The 18,831-nt window shown below is 37.7% G+C and overlaps 1 protein-coding gene and 1 long non-coding RNA gene across 28 annotated transcripts in view; one reads left to right on the forward strand and one right to left on the reverse strand.

Annotated features, from left to right (window-relative positions):
- NRXN1 (neurexin 1) overlaps window positions 1-18,831 on the forward strand; it is a 1,154,099-nt gene that overhangs the window by 240,754 nt on the left and 894,514 nt on the right. The window lies entirely within an intron of this gene.
- On the reverse strand, window positions 11,579-14,181 carry LOC121016303 (uncharacterized). The gene is made up of 2 exons (XR_005784214.1): window positions 12,722-14,181; window positions 11,579-11,855 (listed from the first exon to the last, which is right to left on the reverse strand). It is a non-coding gene; the product is annotated as an uncharacterized LOC121016303 (long non-coding RNA).

An 18,831-nucleotide genomic window follows, 5' to 3' on the forward strand; every position in this document is an offset into this window, starting at 1 on the left:
TTGCCTTCTTTTCCATTTTACTTCTTTGTAGAGGTGACTCTGTATGTCTAACATGTTCATATGATACGCTTTCAATAAAATCCCTCCCGCAAATAACTGTTTTTACCCCTCTACATGGTATTTTATGCAGTTCTTTTGGTAGAAGACATATGTTAGTTATTTTTTTAATTAGTGAGAGGTACATTTAGATAATAATTACAACTTTGTGCCAAGTATTATTCTATACATTTCATATATATTATCTCATTCTCGCAATAAACCTTTCAGATAGTCCCTACTTTACAAATGGTAAACTTGAAACACAAACTGGCTTAGTGGTTAGCTAAGTGACACTGCTAAAGGGAGGCAGAATGGAGATCCAAATCCCAGGAGTCTGGCTCCAAACCTGCCCTCATTTATATTGCACTGCTTCTTCTAACATGTACATCCTGGCCCTAAAAGACAAAGAGAGACTTCAAGTCACAGATTCACAGTCATCCAGTAACATTGGTGATATCAAAGTTTTTATTGGGAATGGGGACCAGTTGGAGATAGAGAAACAGTTTTTATAATGAAATGGGAAGAGAACATCCCCCAGATCTCTGATGATGGAAGCAAACATTTTTTTATTTGGAGGGAAGATGGGGAATGGTAGAGAGGGGGAGAATTAGGAAGAGAAGCTGCAACAATAGCAAAAAAAAAAAAAAAAACAAAAAACAAAACGGGTATTCCTCACTTTGTCTGAAGTGGTCTTGTACTTTTTACTTCCTCTTATTTTTGTTCAAAGTAGGCAGCATTCACTGTGTTCACAGTGTCAAAGAGGATGTGCTGACTTTATGGCATGAGTCAAAAGTGCCAGTGTAGGAATCAAGGTGACACATTGGAAAAAGATCCAGACTCTGGAATCTGAGAGACTACACTTAAAATTATGCCTGTAACATGTATTTCCTGTATGGCAGTAGGGATAACATCCGTCACATGTAAAATTGGAAAAATGACACACTTAATAGGCTTTTAAAGAGGGTTAGGGGTTGTCTGTCTGGCTTAGTCAGGGTGGTGAGTTCAATCCCCCAGTGGGTGTAAAGCCTACTTAAAACAACAACAACAATAACAAAAACAGAGGTTTAGACAGGGTAATGCCTGCGAAGCATCAGATAATATTTTTTACACATGAAAAAAATTTAATAAATGGCAGCTTTTGTTAGTATAAGCTCATCTTTACCTATTAAATGTCTGTAGATCCTGTGGCTCACCTAGGTGAGCTAGAGAATATATTTTTTAAAGTTTTTTAACGTTTATTTTATTTGAGAGAGAGAGAGAGACAGAGCATGAGTGCGGGTGGTACAGAGAGAGACAGGGAGACATAGAATCTGAAGCAGGCTCCGTGCTTTGAACTGTCAGCACAGAGCCCGACTCAGGGCTCGAACTCACAAACCACGAGATGGTGACCAGAGCTAAGTCCGAGATTTAACCAACTGAACCACCCAGGCATCCCAAGATAATCTTAACTATGCTCACAATTGATCCAATTTTAAAAACCTGACACCTCAATATTTTTATAATTGATAATCATTTTTAAAAGACTTATTTCATCTATAGATCTGGACTTACTGTTTGAAAGGGGAAAAATAGGAAAACACCTCAGTAAAAGAATCACAGTGATATTTACTTTTCTCTTCCATTTTCCACTGTGGAATTGCAGGAACTCTGTTAATGGATTATACTCTAAATGTCAACCCAGAGAGAATTTAAAGGGAAGTGCAATAAAGCCTTTGAAGTTTGCTAGAATGGTATAGAATATGTTCATGTGTCAAAGGCCCAATGCAAAAGCCCCAAAAAATAACAAAAATATCAAAGCCCTTGGTTGTTATCAAGAGAATAAAGAAATATGTTGAGTACATGTTGTTTTTGAAAGCAAAGTGTTAAAGGACGGAAAAGAAATTGCTTAGCTATGCCAGCATTCCACTTATGATCTGTGTAAGCATCCCTCATGACTTTATGCATCTGAAGATGATGCAGATAGTAGCATTCAGCAATACTGACCTCAAACAACATGCTCTATTAAGCTTACCATTCCCATTTGCAAGGATATATTATTTTGAAAATCTTCCAAAAGTTCATTTTGTCTGCCAAGGGGGAGAACTCCAGAGAAATTCTCAGCATTGAAACCATCTTAGAAAATATTGCACAAATTATATATTGATTATGCTAAGGGATAAAAATTACTACTTATATATAAATGATCAATAAATAGATTTTCTGAGAAGATTATGGGGTAGTATCTATAAATTCCTACTTATTACTCAATTGATGAATTGGGGTTTGAATGAGTATCTCCCTCACTTTCCTCTGTGATATCAGAACAGAAAACTAAGTATGTCCATGAAGTTTTCTGACAAAAAGACTTGTCAAATCATCATCATTGAGAATCTTTTCATTAAGTATTTTTCCTGTACTTGAAACATCTACTAGTAGTTCTTTAATTAAAATTGTATGTAAATGTAATCAAATCAGAGGAAATGAGTCCCTGTTAGATTTTACAAGACGAGTAAGCAGAAAAGTAGGCTTTTCATTATTAGTGCTGTTGAAATTTTGCCACGGGAAAATATTGGGGAAAAAATGGCATATTTGTTGCCTAGGGCAGCCTTAACACAGTACCCCAAACTGGGTGGCTTAAACAACAGAATTGCTTATTATCTCACAGTTATGGAGAGTAGAAATTTGAAATCAGTGTGCTGGCAGGGCGATGCTTCCTCTGAAACCTGGAGGGGCATCCTTGCTTTCCTCTTCCTAGCATCTGCTTGTTTGCAGGCACTCTTTGTGTTCCTTGGCATGTAGATGTGTCTCTCTGATCCTCATTTTTCACATGACCTTCTCACTGTGTGTCTTCACATTGCCTTCCCTCCATGTGTGCTTTCTGTCCAAATACCTTTTTTTTTTTTTTTTTTTATTTTTTTTTTTTTTTGAGAAACAGTTGTATTAGATTAGGGCCCACTCTAATGACCTCATTTTTTTTTTAATTCTTTTTTTTTTAACGTTTATTTATTTTTGAGACAGAGAGAGACAGAGCATGAATGGGGGAGGGTCAGAGAGAGGGAGACACAGAATCTGAAACAGGCTCCAGGCTCTGAGCTGTCAGCACAAAGCCTGACGTGGGGCTCGAACTCATGGACCACGAAATCATGACCTGAGCCGAAGTCGGCCACTTAACCGACTGAGCCACCCAGGCGCCCCTCTAATGACCTCATTTTAACTTGACTGCCTATTTCAAACAAGGTCACATTCTCAGGTACTTAGGGTTATGACTTCAAAAAAATTACATACACACACACATTTGTGAGGGGACTCAGCCTAACCAATAACTGGTGATCAAAAAGACCTTATACCTCTGTATTGTATATTGTTTTCTTTCTTTTAATGTTTATTTATTTTTGACAGAGAACGAGACAGAGCATGAGTGGGGAGGGGCAGAGAGACAGTGAGACACACAATCTGAAGCAGGCTCCAGGCTCCAAGCTGTTAGCACAGAGCCCGACACGGGGCTTGAACTCACAGACCACGGGATCATGACCTGAACCAAAGTTGGATGCTCAACCGACTGAGCCACCCAGGCGCCCCCCTTTTTTTTAATGTGTATTTTATTTTTGACAGAGAGACAGAGCATGAGCAGGGGAGGAGCAGAGAGGGAGACACAGAATCTGAAGCAGTATATTATTTTCTTTTGTTGGGCGTGGTTCTTTTCTACACATAAATATGAAATTATCAAAATCTCAAAGATGGCAAAGTTTGTAGCATTCTTGTTATAGGTTGGTGACATTGTAATGGTGACATTAGAATTTAGATACCTTTGGAACATCTGGGTGGCCCAGTCAGTTGAGCATCTGACTCTTGATTTCAGCTCAGGTCATGATCTCATGGTTTGTGAGATCAAGCCCTGCATTAGGCTCTGTCCTGCCAGTGCTGAGCCTGTTTGGTATTTTCTTTCCTTCCCTCTCTCTGTCTGCCCCTCCCCTGTACATGCTCTTTCTCTCTCTCTCAAAATAAATAAATGAACATTTTTTAAAGAAGAATGTAAAAACCTGTGGCTATCTCTGCTTTTGAGGGTCCACCACCAAGGTGCCAATCCAGTTTGATTTCATTTTAAGATAATGATACAAGAACAAAAATATACTTCTTGAAAACTTATGTTGCACCTGGGTGGCTCAGCCAGTTAAATGTCTGACTTTGGCTCAGGTCATGTTCTCACAGGTCATGAGGCTGAGCCCCATGTCAGGTTCTGTGCTGACAGCTGGGATCCTGGAGACTGCTTGGATTCTGTCTCCCTCTCTCTCTGCCCCTCCCCCACCTTGCACTATCTCTCTCAAAAATAAATAAACATTAAAAAAATCAAAAGCTATGTCAAGAATTATTTGTCTTTAGAAAGATTCATTGTTTTATCAAATCTTAGCCCTCCCTTGTTTCCATTACACCAAACCCAGTCTTGAAATTATGAAAATGCAAAAATAAAAACTACGAAAATTAGAATCACATACAAATTTTTAAGAATAAGACTATTATATAACATGAACTTGTTTTTCTGTGAAATCATTCAATGTAATTCAAGTTTGTTTTTGTTTTTAAAAGACAGGTAATGGAGTTTGGGTCAAAGTTCTAATGTGATAGCATACAGTGTTTTAGCCTTAGAGTTTAGAACTGCCATTTAAACTTTACTATACACACAAATCCTATATCTTTACCTAACAAAGATATTTTTGAATAGACCTTATTTTTTAGAACAGTTTTAGGTTCACAAAATAATTGAGAAAAATGTACAGAGATTTTCCACATACCCCCTGCCCCACACATGTATATCCTCTCCCATCACCAGCATCCCCACCAGAGGGCTACATTTACTATAATTGATGAGCACACTTGGACACATTATTGTCAGTCAAAGTCCATAGTTCACTTTATGGTTCACTCCAACTGTTAGGTTCTCTGAGTTTAGACAAATGTATATTGACATGTAAAATCTACCATTATTGTATCATACGGAGTAGTTTCATTGCCCTAAAAATTCTGTGTTCTCCCTATTCATCACTCCCTATCCCATGACAACTGGCAACCACTGATCTTTTAAGGGTCTCCATAGTTTTGTCTTTTCTAGACACTCCTGATCAGCAGATTTTAAATATAAATGCCTTGGAACCTTCACAGGAATTCCTTTAATGCCCAGAGAGTTCCTCTGTTATTTTATTTGTGTGGAGTCACTTGGACAAAGCCAAACTTTTTAACAAGTACTGAGAAAGTGTGAAATTTTCATATAGGCCTCAGATAATCTTCTATTAGCCATCTAGATCTTAGACACACGCACCCCCCCCCACACACACACACACTAAGAAAACTTTGATCACCTTTTCAAGACCTCCCCTGGTCTTCTACTATCTATGATACTTACATCATCTATGTGATCAGAAGGTCTTTATTCCAAAATTGCTTATGTTCAGAACTGAGTGACACAGCAAATAAGACAGGATAGTTAAGAGATTCTCATTTATGGGTTAGGGAAAACCAGGCTATTAAAGAAGCATGCAAATTAATTTTAGGAAGTTCTCTTTCCTCTATCAACAGTGGTCATTTTAAGAGAGTTTAAACATACTTAAAATGGTTTCTAAAATCCCTGTTGGGTGTCGTTCAGTCAGCCTAACAACAGACCAAGTTCATTTAACATTTCTTCCATACAGTTCTTCGTTGATAGGATAATATCAGCAGTTACTGAGAAAACTAAAGCAGCATATTTTAGAGCTGATTTCATCCAGACTTGGCTGGTGGCTTTGGTTGTAGTGCTAATTAGATATCTTTTGAACTTTTGGTCGTTTAGTGATAGAATACTGCTTTGTTTTGTAGCCCCTGACTCACTCTAATAATTGTGCTAACTACGTTTATTACACACTGATTTTGAGCCAATCATCCCAGCAGGCATTGTCATGAATAAGGAACTATGTATATAATAAATGTGATTAGGGCCATATATCAATCATAGGCATACACAAAGGCTATGATTTATTAAGTAATGTAGCAAGGAGTACAAAGGAATGTCTTAAAAGTGAGTACAAAAATACTGAGTGGTTCAATATGGAGGAAAGATTTTTTTAATAGGTCAAGTGAGTCAGAGATAGTTTCATGGCCAAGGTGAATGTGGAATTCAAAGAGATCATGGTTATAGAATGGTAGAGGAAATAGTGTAAGCAAACACATAAAATCATACAGGGGGAAGAGAGAGAGTGAAGGGGAGGAGAAGGAGGAGGGGGAGGGAGGGAAGGGGGAGGGAATGAGGTAAGGGAAAAAGGAAGGAAGGAAGAAGGGAAGGAAGGAAGGCAAGCAAAGGAAGAGAAGAATAAAATGTAATCATGCATATGGAAGAGGATTGCTCTAAGTTTCCTAATGAGGAAAGAGGCTGTTAGCATAAAAGTAGAAGAGAGCAATAAACTAATGCCTCTAACACAGTGGATAAGAGCAAATCTAGATCACTGTGTCATGATAAAAATTGACTTCTTCAAAGTGTGGTCCCCAGACCAGTAGTATCAGCACCACTTGAGAGAGACGCTGTGAGAACTGCAAATTTTGGAGCACCTCACACATGTTTAAATAAGACCTCTGAGTGACTCTGATGCTGGCTGAAGTTTGGGAACCACAGATCCACAGTGTAGAATGAATTTGAAAATAGACTAGAGGTCCCATTGAAAGGACAGAGTTAGTCCTGTAAATTAACATAAATCCAAACTAAGCAAATAGTACAATTCTTTGAAGATAATAATAAGAGATAGGTTCGGAAATATAAATAAGGGTGCACATGTGAGCTTTTGAAGAAATTATTTTACAGGGTTTATTTGACATCTAAGTGGATCATTCATAAAACTGGATGAGGTTGATGAGCCTAATTATATCATTGTAAGAATCTAAAAAAGGTTTTGAGGCATAATGTAGCATATAAAGAAAAAGTTTCTCAAAAAAAATCCTGGTTTTTTGCTATTAAGCCACATTACCCATCCATAAAGTTGATGTAGATGGGGAATTATGTATAGGTAATATATTGCACATTTGGCAGTGCTTCTTTTGCATTTCTTTTAAAAATATGCATTCTTTATTTAAATACACTGACATAGATGATATCTTTCCTCACATTTTCATGCTGCTGTTCTGGGAAAGTAAATTATGCTGTGATAAAAAATAAGTAATTGCTTCTTGTGTTTAATTGATTTTTTTATAGAAATTACAATGCAGATTTGATTAAAGGAAGATAGTGCATTACCTACGGTTGATTCACAAGACACATAATGGTATGAAAGAGTGCCACCCAGAACAGAAATTATACCATCATTTTGTCTGAATGCGTTGAGTGGGAGATATTTAGAATTCTTTATGACTTATAAACACTGCAGAATGTTTCTTTTCCCATCTAAAGCAGGATGGTAGGGACATCTATTTCACAGCCATAACATGTCCTGACTGTTAAATTGTAGAAGCCTTTTGGGGAGAAAAACTAATGGTAGACTTTAAATAAGAAAGAGTATTGTGAATTTGATGCTGGCAAATGATGTCCCTTGTAACAAGGTCACTCGTGAAGTTTCTAGTTAGACTGAGTCAGATGTATCAAAGAAACCTGAAAAGTGCCTATAACCACACAAAACAAAGAAACAAACAAGATTAAATTCTAGTTTTTGCTTTACTCCAAGGTTTCACAACCTTGGCACTATTAACATCCTGGGATGGTTAATTCTTTGTTGTAGGGATGGTCCCATGTATTGTAGGGTGTTTAGCAATATTCCGGTGTCTATCTACCAGATACTAGTACTTTCGCAACATCCCCCCCAAGTTGTGTAGTGCTTTCTACACTTCCATTTAATTATTTATAATGCCCACCCACATCTCAGTTGTGACAGGACTGTGTTTTCAGAGCACATGTTATTTATTTATTTGTTTGTTTGTTTGTTTAATGTTTATTTTTGAGAGAGAGAGAGAGAGAGAGCACAAAGGGGAGGGGCAGAAGGAGAGAGAGACACAGAATCTGAAGGAGGCTCCAGACTCTGAGCTGTCAGCACAGAGCACATTTTAAACCTATGTGGGACAGAAACAACAGAAATGTTTGCTTCTAGAGGTTTCTTTGGGTTCTGAATGACAAATGAGACCCTGACCCTTCTTTTACAGTTAATACAAGCAAATCTAAAGACACATGGAAATTGCAGTTTGGTGTAAAGGGTATAATTCTTATTTTTAAGCAGACAGTATTTATTAACAGAGGTCTTAATTTTGGAATAACTTCTAAATTACTGCAGCCTGAGGAGTACAATTGGGGCTGTGCAAGTTGTATATACTGTAGAGAATTTTTTTTTAAAGAAAACCTTCTGAATAGATAAGGATTCAATTCATTACTGAGCTGTTCTTCAGCAAAGAGTCTTCAGTGGCCTCCAGTATGCATTTGGCAAATTTAGGAGTGCACACTGAGGACCAAGCGGAAGGGAAAAGCCCCAAAGCGAGAGGAGAATCTGGGCGAAAAGATGAATCCATATGCATCCTTTGGAAGCCAGATGAGCAGATGGTGCTGTTGACATTCTGTTATGAGAGTTGAGAAGCCTGGCCATTATTCTCCCTGGGACGGAAGACCACGTCTTTCCTGCATGGAGAAGAGCTGTACAGGCAAAGCTAGGATTTTTCATAGCAAAAAGTTTGGAATATGCTCTAATATTTTGACTGTTTCTACCCCACAAAGGAATTTCTCCAATTTCTGATTCCACTGTTAGTAAAGCATTTATATCCACATTTAGCTGTGAACTGCAAAACCTAGCTTTCAAAGCTTTTCCTCTTAGTACATGCCTCGCTGTTGAGAGTTGTTTTTGTTTTTGTTTTAACCCATTTTGGTTGCATTTACTACTGAACGAAGTAGCAATGTAAATCTAGTTTCAGTTACTGTTTTTCTTTTTGTATCTGTTAAGTTTGTATCTTTTTTAGAAAGAATACCCAAAACAGGGAAGCTCAAAAATCAGGAACTAGTGTGTATTTTATCCTAGAATTTGCTCCCAAAGAACAACGGAGTCATTTTTCTTAGTGGATAATATAGCAACTCCTTGAAATGACATTTCTCTAATGTTTTGTTTCTATTTTTGTGTAGAGGAGAATGAGTGGCCAGGAAGTGGGATGTTTGGGGGATCCAAATCCAGAGAGAAAATGCCAATGGGGAGGCAAACTTCAAGTGATATAAGAGATCATCATCTCTACGGAGTTACTAAAGCAGCTGCCAATTCCAGATATCACCAGATTTCTGTGGGTTGAGATTATATTCCCAAGAGAGGATGAGCAGAGTGGGTAAGAACTGAATGGGGAATGTTTCACAATTAGGAAGATTTGGGACAGGTAGGCCTGATTTCTGTCTGAGCATGATGAGGAGCAAATAATGTTAAAAACAGGTAATCCAGTTCTTTGGTGGAGGCTTCTAGGCCAACCTGACAGGAAAAACCAAAGGGCCAAGTTCACATAAGTAGAAGAGGCCAAGTCATTACCAGTAAGTAGCACAGACACAGGTAACAATAGGCTGAAAAAGGACTTCTCCTGCCTAGACTTGTAAAGCTGTTCATTCTTTTTTAAGGAACATAATTTGGGAAACCTAGGACTCAGGGGGCTTCTGTCCAACCAAACTAGGAGCAGATGAAATGTAATGTTCTAAAATGATCCTTCTTAATCTCACCATATGTAGTAATGCCCAGGTTTGATTACTTTATTCTGTAAATGGGTATCTCAGGTGAATGGCAGTTTTCTTTAGTACTTTCCCTATGTACCAATTCTTTAAGAAAACAATGAGCTCTTTTTACCTAAATTGGTTGGCTGTGGCTTTGATTCTGAACTATCTGCTGTCCGTAGTTTACCTTGATCTTCTTCCCATATTCCTTCAAAATCAATGTGTTTATTTATATCCAAAGCTTCCATTCATTACAGTTGCCGCCCACTGTCTCAGAAAGGCACTGCTGTTATTTTCAGTTTTATTTCAACTTTGGGATTATTTATTTTAGATCATTCTTTCCTCCTGTAGCATGAAGCAATATTTTAATTTCATTGTCAAAAGATGAAAGACGTAGGAGTTAGTTACAGTTGTGATTGCCCTGTAGCTGAGATTGAATGGAGCTGGAATCTATTTAAATTTGCATTGTGCTTGCAAGATGAAACTTCAATGATTCTTTGTTAAGCCCTATCATTTCATGGTTGCATTTAATAGTAAGAAGCCTTTTAGATGCTGTAGCCATATTGTATTTGCCTTTTCTTGTTGCTTGTACGTGGAGGGGGTGGCAGCCAGGAATTTGGTTTTGGGGTCCAAGCAGTAGGTATAGAAAGATATGTCTCTGTGCTTGTATAGGAAAATATGAAAATGTATAAAAGATGTAAAATTATGATTTAAAACTTCAGCCATTCTAGAATGTATGGAATTTCTTTTTAAAAAAAATATTTTCAACCCACAGGCCTTACAGAATCTATCCCCTTGTCTGTAAAATTCTTTTTCTCCTCCATCCCATTTCCCACCCTGAATTCATACTGCCCCATTCCCTGTACCTTTTCATCTCCCTATTATCCATCATGGACTTATCTTTTTTTGAAAAACTTCCCATGACCTCTCAAGCCCTTAATTACCATTATTATAGTAATTATATGGTAATTGCTGAGTTTACTCATCTATTTTATCCTTGTACATGGTAATCTCCTTATAGATAGGATACCTATTAGCTACACAATGGGTAACTACCTTGCTTACCATCGCTGTTATGTTTACATTTCTATCTTATTCTCAGATTTTGATTTGAGGAGCCATTGTCAACTGTGCGTGCCCTTGTTCTCATGTGCTTGTGCTCTCTCATTCTCTCTCCCCCCACCCAACCCTGTAAACGCGCGCACACACACACACACACACACACACACACACACCCATACATACTTTGTCAGTAGTAGATATCTTGGAAAGAAGACCCTGTGATATTATAAAAGTTACCCCGTAACGATGACCTTGTCCTTATCCACTAACATCCTACTGATATAAACATGTTTTGTATGCAATTGTTCTATGACATTGATGCACTCTAAATGGAAAGCTCGTGGCAAATAGTGTGTAAAAAAGTGAGGAAGGCAATAGTGCAGATAAGATAAAATAACCCAAATGAAAAAGTTATATTTACTTCCTCATATTTTGGAGCACAAAACGTTTTGGGATCTTTATCTTTACAAATTCAGACTAGATTAGTATACAGAAATGTTCAAGGCACTTTCATCTGCATTATGCCAATTAATCCTGTGAGGGGCCACTGCTCCTCTGAGCAGTGACGGGATCTCCATTCTTAGATGACAGAACTGAGAATCACGGGCTCAGAATGTTTCAAAGCAATTCACCGGGGCCAAAGGCCCTCCTCATCCCTCTGCACCACAAATGCACCACAAATGCACTTAAGTCATAGTGTGGTAAGGGAGAAAATTATTTTACTTTAAATTGTTGTTAAATGAGGGTAGAGGATTTTTGTTTTCTTACTTTGTATTTTCCTAAAGAAGTGCACTAGAGATCCTCAGGAGAGACACTTGGACACGCTAAGAGATATTTCAGAGTTTTATTGGAATATATGGTCAAAATGATTGAAACATGATGGTTCTCTTCACAAAGCCCTCCAAAGATGTATACAGCAGCATTTCTTTCAAGATCTCTTCCCAGTTTTATTAAGATAACTATCCTCTCTTCTTATTTCCCACAGATGTTTTCCCAATGGTGAGAGTAATAGTGTTAAAACCGCAACACTACCTACAGCTGCAAATCCATTCATCTTTGCACATCACGCTTGCTGCACTGGTGGCAAAGGCCATCCTGTCACCTTTAATTAAAAGCACACAAACAAAAACAAATGAAGACATTTCCATCTTTCATATGATTTTAGCCTGGTGTCCTATTTCACTGTTCTGCCTTTAAGCAAATTGACTTGCCTAATTTGAGGGAAGGTTGGTTTACCATTTGTAATTCTTACGTAGGCATTAATCAGTATAATTAAAATATGATAGCATCTGGATGTTAAAAGCACAGGTGGAATGAATTAATGTGGAAGACAAAAGGATGGAATCTGCCACAGAAATTCTGTCTCAGTCTCTCATTCTCTCTCTCTCTCTCTCTCTCACACACACACACACACACACACACACACACGCACACGCACACACACTCATATACCTCAGATCAAAATTGAAACTATTTTTAAGCAGGCAGAAGAATAATCTAGTTGCCAATTCCTCTACAAGGACTGTCTAAATCCTATAATCTTACTTGTCTTCAGCTTGATGGGGCTATAATGGCACAGAGGTAAAGGGAAGATCATTATTCTTCATTTGTTCCATTTATGAAATTCCATCTGAAAACCCAGGCACCATGTTGGCAGGCACTGAAAAAAAGTGCACTCCGAGCTTTTCTTCATTTCTTTTCTCGAAATCGGTAGTTATTGAGAATGCGGATGAAGCCTTTTATAGCCTGGCATTTAAACTGAGCCAATTTGTTATAGAGGTGAATAAAAACAGATTTTGTGGTGTCATTTTTAAGGAGCCCCTCTTTGTTGAAAGCCAGCCTTATGCCACACTTTCTGTGTTACATAGATGACCCTCATAATGTGCATAAGTGTTTTTTTTAATATTGTAAACTGGGTTGCTAAAATTAAAAGTTTATATTTTTTACAAAAACATTTGGAATACTCACATCACATCCCAAGATTCCTTGAGTCAGTCTGTAGTCGTTATTTCCATTCTGCTCATCCTGACATCTCCTCTTCCTCCCACGCTTTTTTTGGCACTTTCAGCGTGCAGGCGAAAAGGCCTGCTCCAGCTGAGGCCAGAGGAAGGCAGGGGCATAGCTCTTACACCATACCTGGAATCAAGTCACACAAGAAATAGCCTTGGCTGTGACACAGCTTCTGGGATGAAAATAGATTTCAGGATACAATAGTAGGGGGGCAACAGTGCTGCTGATCCAATCACAACTCTAGAATAGTCTCAAAAACAAACGTCTGTCACTCTTTGTGCTAGAACTCTCTTACACAAGGAACTCCCGCATCTCCTCTGTTTCATGCTATGAAGCTAACAAATGAAAGCTTCCTCTACCCCTGCCTTTGCGCCTCCCTGTTTCTGCTTGTTCAGGACTTTGTTTACCTCGTTACTTTTTCTTACTGTCTTCTTTCTGCATTTTTTTATTTACCTCATTACTTTTTCTTACTGTCTTCTTTCTGCATTATTTTTTTTTAGTTCTCACATCTTCCAACAAAACCTTCTGTATTAGTCTGCTCTGGATACTATAAGAAAATACGACAGACTAGGTGCCTTAAACAACAGAATCGATTTTATCACAGTTTTGGAGGAAGGAAGTCCAAGGTCACGGCATCCATCAGGGTTAGTTTCTGTTGAGACTTCTTTTCCTGACTCAAAGACAAGCCTTCTTGCTGTGTTCTCACATGGTCTTTCCTCTGCGTATATGCAGAGGGAGGAAGGGAGAGAATAAGGGGGAAAAAAGGAGGGGGTACAGTGAACTCTGCAATGCTGTTTCCTCCTCTTATAAGAACACCAGTGTTTAAATTACCCCCTCCTTATGAACTCATTTAAACTTAATTACCTCCTTAAGAACCCTTTCTCCAAAGATAGTCACATCAGAGGTTAGGGCTTCAACATACGCATTTGTGAGGGACACAGTTTGGTCCTTAACACTCTCTGATAGATACCTTTTCATGTGTCCCAGGAGAGAGGATCTCAATATGTATAGGGTTCCCATGATGGGCCATCCTGTCCTCACTATTACTATAGCCCTTGCCAAGGCCCTCCTCATATCTTTTGGACTTATTCCATGAACCTCCTAATGTGTTCCCTGCGCATGACCTTAACTCTATTCATCCTTCATAAACCTGCCTAAAAACGAGTATTATTTTGCCACACTCAGCCCTAAAGCCTTTCCATGATCCCTCATTACTTACTTGTCAAATTTCAAGCTTTGAAGTAACACATATGGTCTTCCATGATCTCTTTATCATAACCTATCTCGTCTTATCCCCTACCAAAACTTGCCCCATGCTTTAAATCTTAGTAATTATGGGACATCTGGGTGGCTCAGTCTGTTAAGCATCTGACTCTTGGTTTCAGCTCAGGTCATGATCTCATGGTTTGTGGGCTCGAGCCCCACATCAGGCTCTGTGCTGACAGGGAGAGCCTGCCTAGGATTCCCTCTATCCCTTTCTCTGCCCCTCACTCCGCTCTCTCAAAATAAATAAACTGTAAAAAAAATTTTAAAATCTTAGTGATTTTAAATTGCTGTACTTTTTCATTCCTTAGCCTCCTCTACCTGGAACTCTGTCCACATTCTTCTCCAGGGTCACTCCTATGCATACATTATATCCATTACTGATTCCTTCAAGAATTTTTCCCCCCAGAAATCAAGTAACCCTCTTCTGTGTTCCCAAGGGATCCTGTGCACGTTTATATCCTAATATTTACCATAGTACAGTACAAACATTTGTTTCTGCATCTGCTTCTTTGTTTTTTTTTTTTAATTTTTTTTTTTCAACGTTTATTTATTTTTGGGACAGAGAGAGACAGAGCATGAACGGGGGAGGGGCAGAGAGAGAGGGAGACACAGAATCGGAAACAGGCTCCAGGCTCTGAGCCATCAGCCCAGAGCCTGACGCGGGGCTCAAACTCACGGACCGCGAGATCGTGACCTGGCTGAAGTCGGACGCTTAACCGACTGCGCCACCCAGGCGCCCCAGCATCTGCTTCTTTGAATAAAATGTCACAAAGAGTTTATTTCTTCAAAGTCAGGATCCATTTGTGATTCATTTTATATCTCTAGTAACTAGTACAATGCCTGATAAATTGTAGATATCCAATAATACATTTGTTGAAGAAACCTTCAATAGATCAACGAGACAGCTCAGCTAATCTCTCTGTTCCTCCCCTACCCTGACAACTTCAATCTCTCTCTCTCTCTCTCTCTCTCTCTCTCTCTCTTCTCTCTCTCTCACCCGTCCCCTCTCCCCCAACCAACTCTGTCTCTCTCTCTCTCTCTCTCTCTGATACATACATACAAATTCTCAACTAATGCAACCTCCACAGTATTACCTAGATGTCATTTTCTAGGATTTTGCCAGATTTGAGATCAGGAGGGGACCTGCTCAACCTGATTGTGTGAAGCTTTGAATATCTGTTACTTGCACCTTTGAGAAAAGTAGAAAGTACTCTTTAAACATGCAGCAGGGCAAATGACAGATGCAGAGTTAAAAATAAGGAACAGACTTGGTTTACTACCAGCTTGCTTTCCTATGTGAATAGGTGAGATTTTTAACAAATACACTATCCACAGACAATAGTTACTTTAGTCTTATGATTCCTGTCAAAGGATAAACCAAGTAAAGGGATACAAATATGTCTGTGGGAGACTATTCGTATTCTTGGAAAAGAAGTACCATGGTTATGTGTGAAGAACAGTAAACTATTTTGTATATTATGAAGTGATTTCTGTAGCTACTATATTAGAAAAATGTACTAAATAACAACTCACTGTGAATAGTGGTTACTAAGTGGAAAAGGAGGCAGGGAATGCTATTAGAATTGAACTTGTGCCATTCGTTTTCCCCAAAGATTTGGAGCTGCACCTGTGATTTATCTGGAGGACTCAAAAGAATAAGAGTGTCCAGGACAAAATAAAAAGAACAGGCTGATCTCTGATTTTGTCTTATTCTCCTAGGATATGGGCTTAGCCAGGAATATATAGCTGAATAAAAAAAAAAATCAAAGACTGAGAGCCTAAGAGAACCCCATTGGGTGCCAAAACTAACAGAAGGATCCCCTGCAACCAAGAGCATTAGCTATATCACCAATTTAACAGAATCCCTATGCTGCCTGAGAACCAGGAAATGAGACTGTTATTAGATAGTTGGGTTGACTGAGAATTATGTCAGTGGTTTGTGATGTAGGCTTTAGGGGAATCACCACTTGACTGGGATTTAGGGTCATCAGAGGCAATATAATATAATGGGAAAAAATGTTAGTCCTGGATCCATGGTTTACTACCTGCATGATCTTGAACAGATCACATAATTACTCCGTAATTCAATTTCTTGATCTGTCAAATGGGCATGATAATAATAATAGAATAGGGTGATGGTGGAAGGAAAATATATTCCTTCCCCATCTCTAAAATGCAAATCTCAGAAACATGATGGGACTTTCACAAATGTAGTTGTTAGTTTGTGCAAATCGCTGTCTTTCCCCCCCATAATTGTTCAGTGGCTTTACCTTTTCAATAGCCATTCTATATCAGCTGACTTCCCTCTTTGTTCCCTACCTTTTCTTGAATCCTTTTCAGAATCTTCAAACCAGGCCCAGAGTCACTAGTGTCAGATTTTAAAGAACCAACTATCACTCAGGGAGAAATAATGATTAAACACTGGAAAGGAAGGCCATGGCACTCTCTGTAGCCCCAGAAACATTTCTGTTCTCTCCCTGTGCTTCTGGGGCTGTTACATATAAGTGAATAGTATGTCATAGAGCTTTATAGACTATCCAACTTAATTTTTGTTAATATCTGTGGCTTTTTGTTAGCATATACACAGAAGTATAGAAATAAAAGAAGTGACCATAGACCATACAACCAGCCTTAAGGAACTCAAGATATTTTTCTTAAGATTTTTCCTCTCTCAATTTTAGAAATAACCTGTAATATGAATGGAACCCTAATCCATTTCTTATTGGAGTTAGATTTTATAAAGCTTCTTTATATCTACCCTCTAAATCAAGAAAAGAAGATGTTTTGTTAATTGTGCACAGGCAGCAAAAGAGCAGAAGAGAAAATATCTACTTAATGACCTCATTTTAGGTGGTAATGATAGAATAATGATGACCAACACTTACTGTTTCCTATGTATCAGACACTGTCAAAAGCAACATATATCCTTAATTCAGTCAAACATTTCACCAGCTCTATAAGAATGAAGTTAATATCCATCAGTAATCCATTTTTACAGCAGAAGACACTTATCCAAGTAACTTAATCAAGCACACTGAGCCAGATTTGAACAGGGGCAGTTTGGTCCACACCCTCTTAACTAATATGCTAAAAAAATATATTTAAAAATTTAATTTATCTTCTAATCATGTGAGGAGTATTTGACATTTAAAGGAACTTACAGAGAATTGTTTTATAAAATAAAAATTCACTGTCTATTTAACCTTTTTAGAAAGTCTACCCCTCATTTATTTTCTTCAGGTAGATGTGTTATTGTTACAATGGTACACAGTTGGGGCTAAGTTAGGAATGAAGTTTGAATGCTGAATGCCCCAGATTCACTCTCCTTCCTTACACTGCAAAAATTTTTATTCTCTTTCTGCATATTCAGGCATAAGTGTTTGGATACAGTTTTCCAGAAGTCCTTTGCACTTCTGCATCTCCTGCGTAGCAAGATACTGACTGCCCTTTTCAGACTATCAGGAATGTTTAATCATGAATATTCTTGGAACATAGATTATATTATATCTGTGGTTTCCCTCCATGCATACGTATTGTCCGGTATAATAAAGATAATATTTTCCTGTAGCAAAAGGTAAGCATGTTGACTGTCTATTATAAAATATCGGGGCTCACCAAGCTCATAGTTCCCCTCTTTGAACATAATCCACTGCATCCGTGGGTGCCATCTAGCATTCTTTGCATTACCTTAAAGAAAATGGGGATCACAGAACCAGCACAAAAAATACTGATACCCCGGCTACTGTTTTTGATGTGAGTCTTCTACCAACATTTATGAAACTGCAGCAGGTTAACTTCTTACATTTCAAGTTGGGTAAAGTCTCCAAGCCTTAACAGTCCATGATATTAAGGATTCAGGATATTAAAATCCTGAATCAAAGCATATTTCCTAGGGTAATATGAGCTAGACATTACAAATAGTGAAGAGGAAGAAACCCAGAAAATGGTCACAGAAAAATGAAGTTGAAAAGACATCCAAAGTGGACTTAACTAAATTTCAGTGGAAGATCAGTCATATCATGCACACAAAATGTAATTAATACATCATAAAATATTCAATGTAGTATTCAAAAATTTTTAAGAAAATAACTAAAATGGTATTTTCACATATCACATAGGAAAAATGTGACTTTTCTAAAAATTCAAATTAGATATCCAACACGTAAGAAAATTAATTCTAAAATTAAAATTTAGATATCCAACATTTAAGAAAATATAAAGAATAAGACTAACCCATTCACGATGGAATGAAAGTTAGAATAACTCTTTTGGAATACAGTTTTCAAACAGCCCAGTAATTGTAATTTTAGAATTAATTAAATAAGTAACCAGAGGTTTATATAATGATTTATCTTAAAAGATGATCATGGCATTGTTATTTACCAAGGAAATGAAAATAACATGGATACGTAATAATAAAAACTAATAAACCAAAGGACAATCTACGTAATAGTATGTGAGGGTGCTCGAGAGTGTGTCATGCTGTGTAAAGTTATTCAGCTCTACTGGTAAGTGAAAACAGCATATTACAGAACACTATGTATATAATGTTTATAATTTTTATTATAAATGTATAGGTATATACAGATATAATCTTTTTCACCTTAAAATGTTTATTTTATTTCCATTGTAATATAATTCTAAATTATAATTATATAATTTATACAATAGCATATCATATAAATTTAAAGTGTACCTGTTTTGAAGTAACACATTTGTATATTGCAATATGGTAACCACGGTAGCATTAGTTAACACCTCTGTCGTGACTCATAATTATCAATTTGCATTGAGAACAATTA

Source organism: Herpailurus yagouaroundi, unplaced genomic scaffold, assembly GCF_014898765.1.
Source record: "Herpailurus yagouaroundi ecotype Mexico unplaced genomic scaffold, PumYag 210, whole genome shotgun sequence".
NCBI lineage: Eukaryota > Metazoa > Chordata > Mammalia > Carnivora > Felidae > Herpailurus > Herpailurus yagouaroundi.